This window comes from Phoenix dactylifera, unplaced genomic scaffold, assembly GCF_009389715.1.
Source record: "Phoenix dactylifera cultivar Barhee BC4 unplaced genomic scaffold, palm_55x_up_171113_PBpolish2nd_filt_p 000351F, whole genome shotgun sequence".
NCBI lineage: Eukaryota > Viridiplantae > Streptophyta > Magnoliopsida > Arecales > Arecaceae > Phoenix > Phoenix dactylifera.
The window spans coordinates 136,243-148,421 of NW_024067809.1; positions in this window are offsets into that span (position 1 = coordinate 136,243).

A 12,179-nucleotide genomic window follows, 5' to 3' on the forward strand; every position below is an offset into this window, starting at 1 on the left:
ATAAGGGAGACAGTTCATCTGTTCGAGGCAAGTGGTTTTTAAGTGGGACCTTTGCAACGCATCGTGACCCCCCTACTTACCTGGGAGCTTACCTGGTCAACTCAGTTCATTAGACCAGATTGGAGGCTTAGGTGCCCTCTTCAAACCAGTTAGGAGTTGTCTAGTGATTTTAGGGCAAACATAAGGATTGATGTGTTTCTTTTAATGCATGCTTGACTGCACTTGACTGATCAGAAGAGTTTTAGTGCATGCTAGGATGTCGTTCCAGATCTTCTGAATAGTACCTTTTGATTCTGAAATAGAGCGTTCTATTAGAGCCCTTCGAGCCGAATCCGTACCTATAGAACCATAGGATCTACACCACTTGTCGAGATGGCTGAAGAACAACCTAAGCTGTTAAAGAAGTACTTTATTTCTTCCATTTATACCTCTCCATCTTGTATTCGACTACCTGATACCACTGCTGCCGTACAGTTTGAAATTAAGTCTAGTGTCATCCAAATGCTTCCCTCTTTTTATGGACTTAACAATGAAGACCCATACAAACATTTAGATGAGTTCCTTGAGATTTGCACCACTGTCAAAATTCAGAACTTCACTGATGATGCTCTAAAACTTAGGTTGTTTCCTTTCTCCCTTAAGGATAGAGCTAAGTAGTGGCTCCATTCATTAGAAGCTAATTCTATTCTTTCATGGTTCCAAATGCAATATGAATTTCTAAAAAAATATTTTTCCATAGGAAGAACGAATCAATTTAGGCGTACTATCATGAGCTTCTCCTAATCTGACGGAGAAGAATTTTATGAAACTTGGAAAAAATTTAGAGATTTACTCCGAAAATGCCCGCATCATCAAATATCCAAGTGGCAATTAGTGCAATGCTTTTATGATGGATTGTCTGAACGAAATCGTCAAATGGTTGATGCTTCTTACGGAGGAACTTTCATGCTTAAGAGTGAGCATGAGGCATGGCAGATGTTTGAAAATCTTAATGAAAATTTCCTCCACCATGCCTCCTCAGCTCGTCAAGCACCCCCGAGTTCTCAAAGAAAAGGGACCATATATGAAGTTAGCCAGTCCATAGGTCTATCCGACAAAGTAGATGCACTGTCCCGCAAATTGGACCAGCTAGTGTCTAGAGAACAGCTTTCAAACTCTCCCTAAGCACAAGTTTGTGCTCTCTGTTCTAGCCCGTCTCACCCTATTCATGAATGCCCTTCGGCAGCTCAATTCTCTGAATTTGTGCAAGAGGAAGTAAATGCTGCCCAAACACAATTCCGACCTGGTAATGATCCATATTCTAACACTTATAACCCGGGATGGCGCAACCATCCAAACTTCTCTTGGAAGCAGCAGACTTCCAACACCTCCCAACCTTATTCCCAAAACTTTCAACCGTTCCAGAATGTTCATCCAAACCGTCCTCCTACTCACTATTCACAATTTCAACATGTCCCTCCTCCACCACCCCAAAGAGATGGCTTTGAGCAAAAAGTTTTGATTGTCCTTCAAGGACTGGAAGCCAATACACAACTGTTGCACTCCCATACCCAGTCTATTGCCAAATTAGAAACCCAGCTAGGGCAGCTAGCGAGTGCACTAAATAAAAGAGAGGAAGGCAAGCTTCCAAGCCAACCAGTGAGTAATCCGAGAGGGCAGTATATGGCTCAAGAGACTCACCCGATTGATGTTCACCATGAACAAGCTAATGCCATGACTACCTTAAGAAGCGGACGTGTAGTAGACAATAAGGTTGGAGAAAAAGAACATAAAGAAAATGAAGACAGGAGTATGACTGTGCCTAAAGAGAACCCAAACTCGTCTTTGTCGCCATCTAGTCCAGTATCGACCACACCTTTTACACCGAAGGCTCCTTTCCCTCAGTGTCTGAGTGCACCTTCTTCCTTTGGTAAGAAAGGAACTTCGTTGGAAGAAATAATGGAGGTATTCAAATAAGTCAAAATCAACTCCCTCTCCTTGATGCTATAAAACAAGTTCCATCTTATGCCAAATTTCTCAAAGACCTTTGTACCCAGAAACGAAAATCTAGGACACATGTGTCTAAAAAGGTCTTTCTAACTGAATAAGTGAGCTCCATCCCCCAGCACAAAACCCCTCCCAAGTTCAAAGATCCTGGTGCCCCTACCATCTCTTATGTGGTAGGAGACAATTCGATTGATCGTGCACTATTAGATTTAGGGGCAAGTGTTAATCTTCTTCATTATTCAGTCTATGAGAAGTTCGGATTAGGTGAATTAAAGCCTACTTCGGTGTCCCTGCAATTGGCTGATCGATCTGTTAAAATACCACGAGGAACAATAGAAGAGGTCCTAGTCTAGGTAGATAAATTTTATTTTCCAGTTGATTTCATCGTCCTTGATATGGAACCTGTGCCTAATCTCGAGAAACAGATCCCTATGATTCTTGGTCGTCCCTTTCTAGCTACAGCCAATGCATGTATTAACTGTAGAACTGGGGTGATGGATATATCTTTTGGAAACATGAAAGTTAAACTAAATGTATTTCATGCCTCTGATCAACCTGCAAGGGAAGATGAGTGCTTCCTAGTTAATAAAATAGACGATCTTGTAGAAGAAGCCCTTCCCTGTATTCTGGCAGATGACCCTTTGGAAGCATGTTTAGCCCATTTTGACATTGATAATTTTGATTTAGACAAGGCCATAGAAGAAGTCAATGTCCTACTTGACAATCCGTCTCTCACAAATTCTCATCCTTGGCATATCCGACATGAACCTTTTCCTACCCTTTCTAGTATGCCACAGTGCCCATCCATCGAGTTCCCTCCCAAACTTGAGTTAAAGCCACTTCCGGTAATCCTTAAGTATGCTTTTCTAGGACTCGAACATACCCTACCTGTAATCATCGCGGCTGACCTGTTTGACAAACAGGAGAGTCAACTTTTGAGTGTACTCGGAGAACATAAACATGCAATTGGATGGTCTGTAACTGATCTAAAGGGGATTGACCCATCTATTTGCATGCATCGTATTCACTTAGAAGAAGATGTAAAATCGACCCATGAAATGCAAAGGAGACTCAACCCTAACATGAAAGAGGTGGTCAAGAAAGAAGTAGTAAAGTTGCTAGATGCCGGAATCATTTACCCTATCTCTGATAGCAACTGGGTGAGTCCAACTCAAGTAGTACCAAAGAAGTCGGGCATTACTGTGGTTGAAAATGCAGAAGGAGAGTTGATGCCTACACGCACGACCACTAGCTGGCGTGTTTGCATTGACTATAGAAAGCTTAACTCCATGACTAGGAAGGACCATTTTTCTTTGCCTTTTATTGACCAAATATTGGAAAGATTAGCCGGTCAGGGTTTCTACTGTTTCTTAGATGGTTATTCTGGATATAACCAAGTGGCCGTGTATTCCGATGATCAAAAGAAAACTACTTTCACATGTCCATTTGGGACATTTGCGTATAGAAGAATGCCATTTGGACTCTGCAATGCACCCGTGACATTTCAACGATGCATGATGGCAATTTTTTCTGACATGGTAGAAAAATTTCTGGAAGTATTCATGGATGATTTTTCAGTTTTTGGCCCCTCATTTGATGATTGTCTCAATAATTTAACCTTGGTTCTAAAAAGATGTAAGGAGACCAATCTAGTGCTAAGTTGGGAAAAGAGCCATTTTATGGTTCAAGAGGGTACAGTCTTGGGACACATTGTGTCAAAAAGGGGCATTGAGGTAGATAAAGCAAAAGTTGATCTTATTTCTAATCTTTCTCCACCCAAATCTGTGAAACAAATCCGTTATTTTTTTGGCCATGCTGGTTTTTACCGTCGCTTTATTAAAGACTTCAGCAAAATTTCTAAGCCCTTGTGCAATCTCCTTGCCGAGGATACACCCTTTGTCTTTGATAAAGCATGTAAAAGGGTCTTTGAAATTCTCCGATCTAAGTTGTCTACAGCACTTGTTATACAACCTTCCAATTGGACCCTTCCATTCGAACTTATGTGTGATGCTTCTGACTATGCCATTGGGGCGGTTTTAGGGCAACGACTAGAAAAGTTATCTCACGTCATCTACTACGCTAGTAAAACACTCTCAGATGCACAATTGAATTACACTACTACTGAGAAAGAGTTACTAGCTGTAGTATTTGCTCTGGACAAGTTTTGGTCCTATCTCTTAGGGTCCAAGGTTATTATGTTCACTGATCATTCTGCTCTTCGGTACCTCCTTTCAAAGAAGGATACCAAGCCTCGCCTAATTCGATGGATCCTGTTGTTATAGGAATTTAATATAGAAATTCGTGACAAGAAAGACGCCACAAATGTTGTAACGGACCATTTGTCTAGAATCCTTCTCGAACCTCCTCATAACATTTCACCGCCTCATGACTCCTTTCCAGATGAACAATTGTTTGAGGTACAACAAGTAAAAATACCATGGTTTGCCAACATAGTGAACTATCTTGCCATAGGACAAATTTCCGATCATTGGTCCAAGCAGGACAAGGATCGATTCTTTTCGCAAGTTAACTTCTATTTTTGGGATGACCCCGATCTGTTTAAATACTGTCCTGATCAAGTAATCCATCGATGTGTGCCGAAATGTGAATTTCAGAGTATTCTTGATTTTTGTCATACCCAAGCCTGTGGAGGACATTTTGGGGGTAGAAAAACTGCAGCCAAAGTCTTACAAAGTGGATTTTATTGGCCCTCCTTGTTCAAAGTGTTGGGAACCCGCCAATGCCGCTGATATTTCAAAATAAAATCAGATGGCAGCGGAAGAGGCATGTGCGGGATCGACGTTCATCGCATGAACGTTGTTTCATGACCGTTCGTAGATAGGTAAGGATTAAAAACTTTTAAACTAATTTGAAGATCAGATCTTCACCTTGTGCGGATAGATGATCACCGCAAACTGAAGTTCGTGGTTTTAGGATGAAGGTTCGTTTGAAGCCGTTCAAACGTCCGGCCTCTACGGGTATCCACACGAAGCAGAGGACTGATCAAAGCTTTCTTGTCTTCCCGGGGTAATAGCTCCCTTGCAAAGACTTCTTTTGATGGCTGATTTCCTCTCTATCAATCAACCTTTGATTGTGCTTGAGAGGAGGAAGAAGAAGAAGGCAACTGGATGAAGAACCAAAGCCTCTGCAGCCTACTCCCTTTTCCTTGCGTTGGAAGGAGGAAGAGAAGAGGAGGAGGCCGCCAATGGCTTTTCCTTTTCTTCCCTTTGCTTGCGGCTGAACCAAGGAGAGGGAGAGGGTTGCCACGGCACAAGAGGGAGAGGATTCACATGAATAGGGCGCCGCCCCCCTTTGCTCCCCTTTTAAAGGTATGAAGGGCTCCTACAAATTAGGATTCCTTGATCACCTTCCAAGAGGGGCGCCGGCCCCTCTTGTGTTGCCGCCACAAGCCAAGAAAAGGAGGAGGGGCGTGTGCCCCTCCTTCATGGTTGCCCTAATCCTTATTAAGTAAGGATTGGGATGCCTTAATGTGGTCAAGCCCTAATCCAATTAGGCTTAGCCCAAGGGTGAACCAATTTGGATCCAATCTAGGTAAGTCCTAATCCAATTAGAACTTAAATCAATTTTGACTCAATTGAACTCTTCAATCCTAATCCAATTAGGAGTCTTATTGATTCATTAGATTAATAATTAATTGTGACTTAAGAAACTCTAATCCAAATTAGGACATATTTAATTTTAGTCCTAATCCAATTAGGACTCTATTTGAATCTGAAGTCCTAATCTGATTAGGACTCTAGGAATCCTACTCCAAGTAGGAATCCAATTTTAATTCAAAACTCCTAATCTCATTAGGATTGTAGGAATCCCAGTCCTACTCCAACTAGGATTTCCAGTCCTAATCCAATTAGGACTCTAGAAATCCTACTCGAAGTAGGACTCTTGTTTCAAGTCCAATTAATTAATTTCCTTTTGTTCCTTCTTCAACTGAATATCAATCGAATTGATTACTTGTGATTTCTAATCACGATTCAACCATCGGATCGGTCAATACTTCTAGTGTGTGTGACCCCATAGGTTCTATTCTGACTGGTAGTGGATATATTGCGATCTCTATCACAATATCATTGAAAACTTCTTTCAATGGGTTGGAACGATTCCAACTCTACTCTTTAGGGTTTATCGATCATCGAGATAATCCCTGTGAGTCCCACCATCCACCAGTGACACCTAGCAGCATGTAGTGGCTACCTAGTAGAATAGAATGATGAACCTCTAGGTGCAGTTATCATGTGATACAGTCCTACTATCATGGATCCCTACAGGACGGAGGTCATGGACAACTCGTCAAACCCCATCGTTTGTCATATGTGAAGATTTATTCGACTTAAGTTCGAGAGTGGAAAACTCTTTCTCCACTGTGCATACTGCCCCAGCCGAGGTCTTACGAACTCAGTCTTATAAATTACATAGGATCTCTCCTTATCTATCAAGGTCGATAGATTCCTTATAGATACATACCCTACTCCTACAGTGAACTTACTGCAGCCAATCTACACTGCATGGACCCATATGGCTAGAGACCATGTATGTGTGCAGTCAAACTACAATAACCTCACTGTGAGTAGCCGAAGCACCGCAGGTCAAAGGACCAGTCACACTACTGCAACATCAAGCAAGTCACTGACGAGTGGATAGACATCCAAGTGACTTCTTGTATTGGTCACGCTCAGTACCCTTGTTCTTAACAAGCACCTGCACTATTACTTCAGTGTCGCCACACCGTAGACTCGAGTCTCGTCCATCCATAAGGAAAGTAATATGTGCACTGATCTCATCGGATCGATCACCGTCCTCGTGATGATCCATCGATCAGGAGCGTTCAGAAATTAATCACTAATGATACATGGCTCAAATTCTCAACTCTTGAGAATATGCATCATCATCTTATTAATTCCTTGGACGATTCATAGACACAATAATAATATGAATGAAAAAGATGTCTTTCATTTATTCAATAATAATAAAGTCAAGTACAAATTATGTCCTAGAATTAATAATGTGTCAGCCAAAATTGGCTTCTAGGGCATACATCTAACAATCTCCCACTTGCACTAAAGCCAATCAGTCATATATCTTAGTCCCATCTTCTCAAGGTGGGCTTCAGTCTTTTGCTGACTTAGCGTTTAGTGAACGGGTCTGCCACGTTATCCGCGGAGTCTACTCTCTGCACTTCGACATACTTCTTCTCAACATAGTCGCATATGAGATGGAAGCGCCGCTCTATATGCTTGGACTTCTGATGAGACCTTGGCTCCTTAGCAAGGGCTATGGCGCCATTATTATCGCAGTAGAGTGTTATGGCATCTGATGACATTACATCCAATTCCGCAATGAATTTCTTGAACCAGAAGCCTTCCTTAGCAGCTTCAGAGGCGGCGATGTATTCAGCTTTCATAGTAGAATCAGCAATGATCGGTTGTTTAGAACTCTTCCAATTTACCGTACCACCATTGCACAAGAATACATATCCAGATGTTGACTTCCTATCATCGACATCAGTCATGAAGTCTGAATCTGTGTACCATTCTACCTTTAACTCTGATGATCTTCCAAAGACTAAGAATAAATCTTTAGTTCTTCTCAAGTACTTAAGAATATTCTTCACAGCTGTCCAGTGTTCTTCACCTGGATTCGACTGATATCTGCTTGTGACACTCACAGCAAGAGCTATATCAGGTCGTGTACATAGCATGGTATACATGAGGCTCCCTATTGCCGATGCATAAGGGATCTTGCTCATGCGTTGAATCTCTTCAGATGTGTTGGGGCACATCTTCTTGGAGAGATGAATTCCATGCCTAAGGGGTAAAAGACCCCTTTTTGGAGTTTTCCATGCTGAACCTTTTCAGCACTTTCTCTATATACATTTTCTGTGATAGGCCAAGCATCCTTTTAGATCTATCTCTATAGACCTTTATTCCCAAAATATAGGATGCTTCCCCAAGGTCTTTTATGGAGAACTCTTTTGACAACTAGACCTTGACCGAGGTTAGCATGGGAATATCATTCCCTATCAGGAGGATGTCGTCCACGTACAGTACGAAAAAAACGACAGCGCTCCCGCTAACCTTTTTGTAAACACACGGTTCCTCTTCGTTTTTGATGAAATCAAACGTTTGATTGCGTCATCGAAACGAGTGTTCCAACTCCGAGATGCTTGTTTTAGTCCATAAATGGACCTTTGCAGCTTGCAGACCTTGTGATCTCCATCACTGGAAGTGAAACCCAGAGGCTGTTCCATATAGATATCTTCATCAAGATATCCATTCAGGAAAGCAGTTTTCACATCCATCTGCTAGATTTCATAATCATGAAATGCTGCAATGGCAAGCAATGTTCAGATGGATTTTAGCATGGCTACAGGTGAAAAGGTCTCCTGATAGTCAATGCCTTCGCGTTGACTATATCCTTTCGCCACCAGCCTTGCTTTAAAGGTCTCTACCTTTCCATCCGAACCTATCTTCCTTTTGTAGATCCATTTGCATCCAATAGGTACAATACCTTCTGGTGGGTCTACTGTTGCCCAGAGATGGTCACCCAAGAGGGGGGTGAATTGGGTGTTTTAAAACTTTTTGCCTAATTAAGAGTAAAACACGCAAATGTATGAACTAAAGTAAAGATAGAGGGATGAGAAGAGTCAATCGCAAACACAAGGTTTTATAGTGGTTCGGAGCTTCCACTGCTCCTACATCCACTCCCCAAAGCACCTTTGGGAATTTCCACTATAATCCAAGATTACAGTCCGGTAGTTTTGCGAGTGCACTATCCAACTCGTTGTTTTACACCGGGCTAACAACGAACCCTAAAACCCCCAATTTAACCTAGGCTTGGGACGCCTTTCCCTTGTTCCAAGTCCCTTGACTGGAACAAGCACAATATTGAAGGAGTTTTACAAACAATTAGAAAGCTCTAAATAAGCAAATATGACAATGATAAACAATAGAACCCGGAAGAATCCTTTTGCTGTTGGAAGCGTGGGAAATGGTGATTCTTTCGATGTGGATTGCGTAGGTTTGAGTGTGAGCTTTGAATCCCGGGTGGAAGAGAGTAGTTGAGCTTGAAATCACTTGGAAAGCTTGAAAGCACTTGATTTCTTCACTTGAATGCACTAACTCCCTTGAACCTCTTTTTCTTTCTTCTCTCTTGAATGATTTTGCTTTGGTTTGGTAAAAAGTTATTGAGAAGCACTTAAGAGCTCCCTTTTATAGCTCAAAAAGCAAATATAGCCGTTAGAGATAAAGTAAAAGAGATTTGAAATTCAAACCAAACCTGTAAAAGCTGTCAGTCGCGTCCCAGGCGCTCCGGGGACGTCTCTGCTTCAACGAGAGACGTCTCGGCTACAAGATTTTACTTTTTACGTTGTCTGGGGACGACTCAGCTCTTTACGGGGACGACTCTGGAATTGTACCGTTTGAATCCTTGCCTTTCTGATTTGCTTAGAGGGTCGTCTCTGCACTTTACGGGGACGTCTCGGCTTGTTTGCACTTTTTGAATGGGGACGACTCCGCTGCCTCGGGGACGACTCCGCTTCTTTATCTCAGAAAAACATGTCTTCTGGAATTCCCTGAGAGAGTCGACTCCGCTCTTTCAGGGGACGTCTCCGCTGCCTTATCACCGAAAAAGTCATTCTCTGGAAAACCCTGAGAGAGCCGTCTCCGCTATCTTGGGGACGACTCGGAAAGTCTGCTTTTTACTTGCGGGGACGACTCCGCGTACGGTGGGGACGTCTTGCGCATATCTCTTGAAAACTGCCTTTCTGCCGCCACTGAGAGAGTCGACTCCGCTACTGAGAGAGTCGACTCCGCTATCGCGGGGACGACTCGGCAGGTGCCAGGGACGTCTCCAGACGTGCCAGTTCTTCCTGTTTGTGCCAGAGACGTCTCTGAGACAACCCGGAGACGTCTCGGCTGTCTCTGAACTTTTTCTTTCATCTCAAAAATTCTTTAATAAGTCCTTAAAAATCATGGAAACTTGCCTAGACATTTCTTAACAATATTCCTAATAAAATACATGAAATCCTCAATTAAATTGTTAAGATAAATGGAATTATACTCTAGTGTTTTGTATTCATCAAAATCCATTAGGGGGTCAACATCTACTAAGGTCCAGACTTGGTTGGAATGCATGGAGTCTAACTCTGACTTCATGGCTTCCAGCCATTTCTCGGAATCGATATCAGATATCGCCTCATCGTAGGTTTTGGGATCTTGTGTATGATCCCTATCTCCCACTAGGAACATTTTCTCGGTATCCTCTTCTAGTATACCTAAGTATCTATCGGAAGGATGGGAGACCCTACTAGATCTACGAGGTGGTCGAGGGACATCGTGTACTGGCTCTGTATGAATGGGTTCAATGGGATCCATGACTCGTTGCTTTTTAGAGACTTTCTCTTCAAGCTCAATTTTCCTCCCACTGCCTCTATCAAGGATAAACTGGTTTTCCAAGAAGATGGCATGACGGCTCACAAACATATTGTGATCCTCTGAGACGTAAAAATTGTATCCTAATGACTCTTTAGGATATCCTATAAAACGAGCACTTATGGTCCTAGCCTCTAGTTTGTCCGCCTGTAGTCTCTTGACGTGGGCCGGACATCCCCAAATCTTGAGATGACCAAGACTTGGTTTCTTACCATGCCATATCTCATACGGTGTGGTAGGAACGGATTTAGAGGAAACTCTATTCAGTAGATATACTGCGGTAAGTAAGGCATCTCCCCAAAGAAACATAGGTAAATCAGTGAAGCTCATCATGGACCTGACCATATCCAATAGGGTCCGATTCCTCCTCTCTAACACCCCGTTGAGTTGAGGTGTACCCGGAGGAGTCCATTGTGAGACTATGCCATTGTCCTTGAGATACTCCCGGAATTCTCCACTAAGGTATTCTCCTCCTCGATCTGATCGAAGAGCCTTAAGGGTTTTTTCAGTTTGTTTTTCTACTTCATTCTTGAACTCTTTGAACTTTTCAAAAGATTCAGACTTGTGTCTCATAAGATACACATACCCATACCGTAAATAATCATCGGTAAAGGTAATGAAGTACGAATAACGTCCCCTGGCTAGCACATCGAATGGGCCACATACATCTGTATGTACTAGGATAAGTATTTCAGTGGTCCTCTCCCCATGTCCTACAAAGGGCAATCTGGCCATTTTTTCTTGAAGACAGGACTCGCAAACTGGATATGACTCGGAAGTCAATGAGCCGAGAAGTCCATCTTTATCCATTTTGTTCATCCTATCCTCTCCAATATGGCCAAGCCTGAGGTGCCACAAATATTTTTGGTTTATCTCATCCCTGGATCTTTTGGATCCTTTGGCATTCACTACTTGCTCAGACACATTTATAGATACATCCATATGCAAATGATAGAGACTGTCAATCATAAAACCACGTGCGACTATTTTATTTCTTAAATAAATAGAACAGCAGTCTTTGTCAAATGTAAAAACATGACCTTCCTGTGCTAGACATGAAACAAAAATCAAATTTCTGCTAGCAGCAGGTACATAATAGCAGTCTCTAAGTAATAAACTAAAACCAGACGGTAGTCGCAGATGGTAGGTGCCGACAGCCACAGCAGCAACTTTTGCCCCGTTGCCAACCCGAAGGGTTACCGCACCTTCCGCCAGCCTTCTACTTTTTTTTAGATCCTGCATGGTAGTGCACAAATGAGCACTAGAACCAGAATCTATAACCCAACTAGAAGTAGAAGAAACCGTTAGATTAGTTTCAATTATGAGCAAGTCTATACCTTCTGAAGGTGTGTCACCTTTCTTGTTCTTCAGGCTCTCGAGGTATGAAGGACAGTTTCTCTTCCAGTGGCCATCGACATTGCAGTGGAAACATTTTTCTTTGTCGTTAGCCTTTTTCTTTTGAACTTCCTTCTTTGGCTTTTTGTCTTTCTTCTGCTTCTTAGCAGGCTTCTTTTTCTTCCAAGTAGACTTTCTCTTGGAACCAGAAGTCAACTCAGCAGCAAAGATATTCCCCCTTGAACCTTTCAAGGCTCCCTCAGCAGTTACCAACATGTTGATCAGTTCAGTCTTAGTGCATTCAATCTTATTCATGTGGTAGTTTACTATAAACTGACCAAATGAATCAGGAAGTGACTGTAGGATCAAATCCACTTGCAATTCCTTGTGCATGTTCATTCCGAGCTTCTC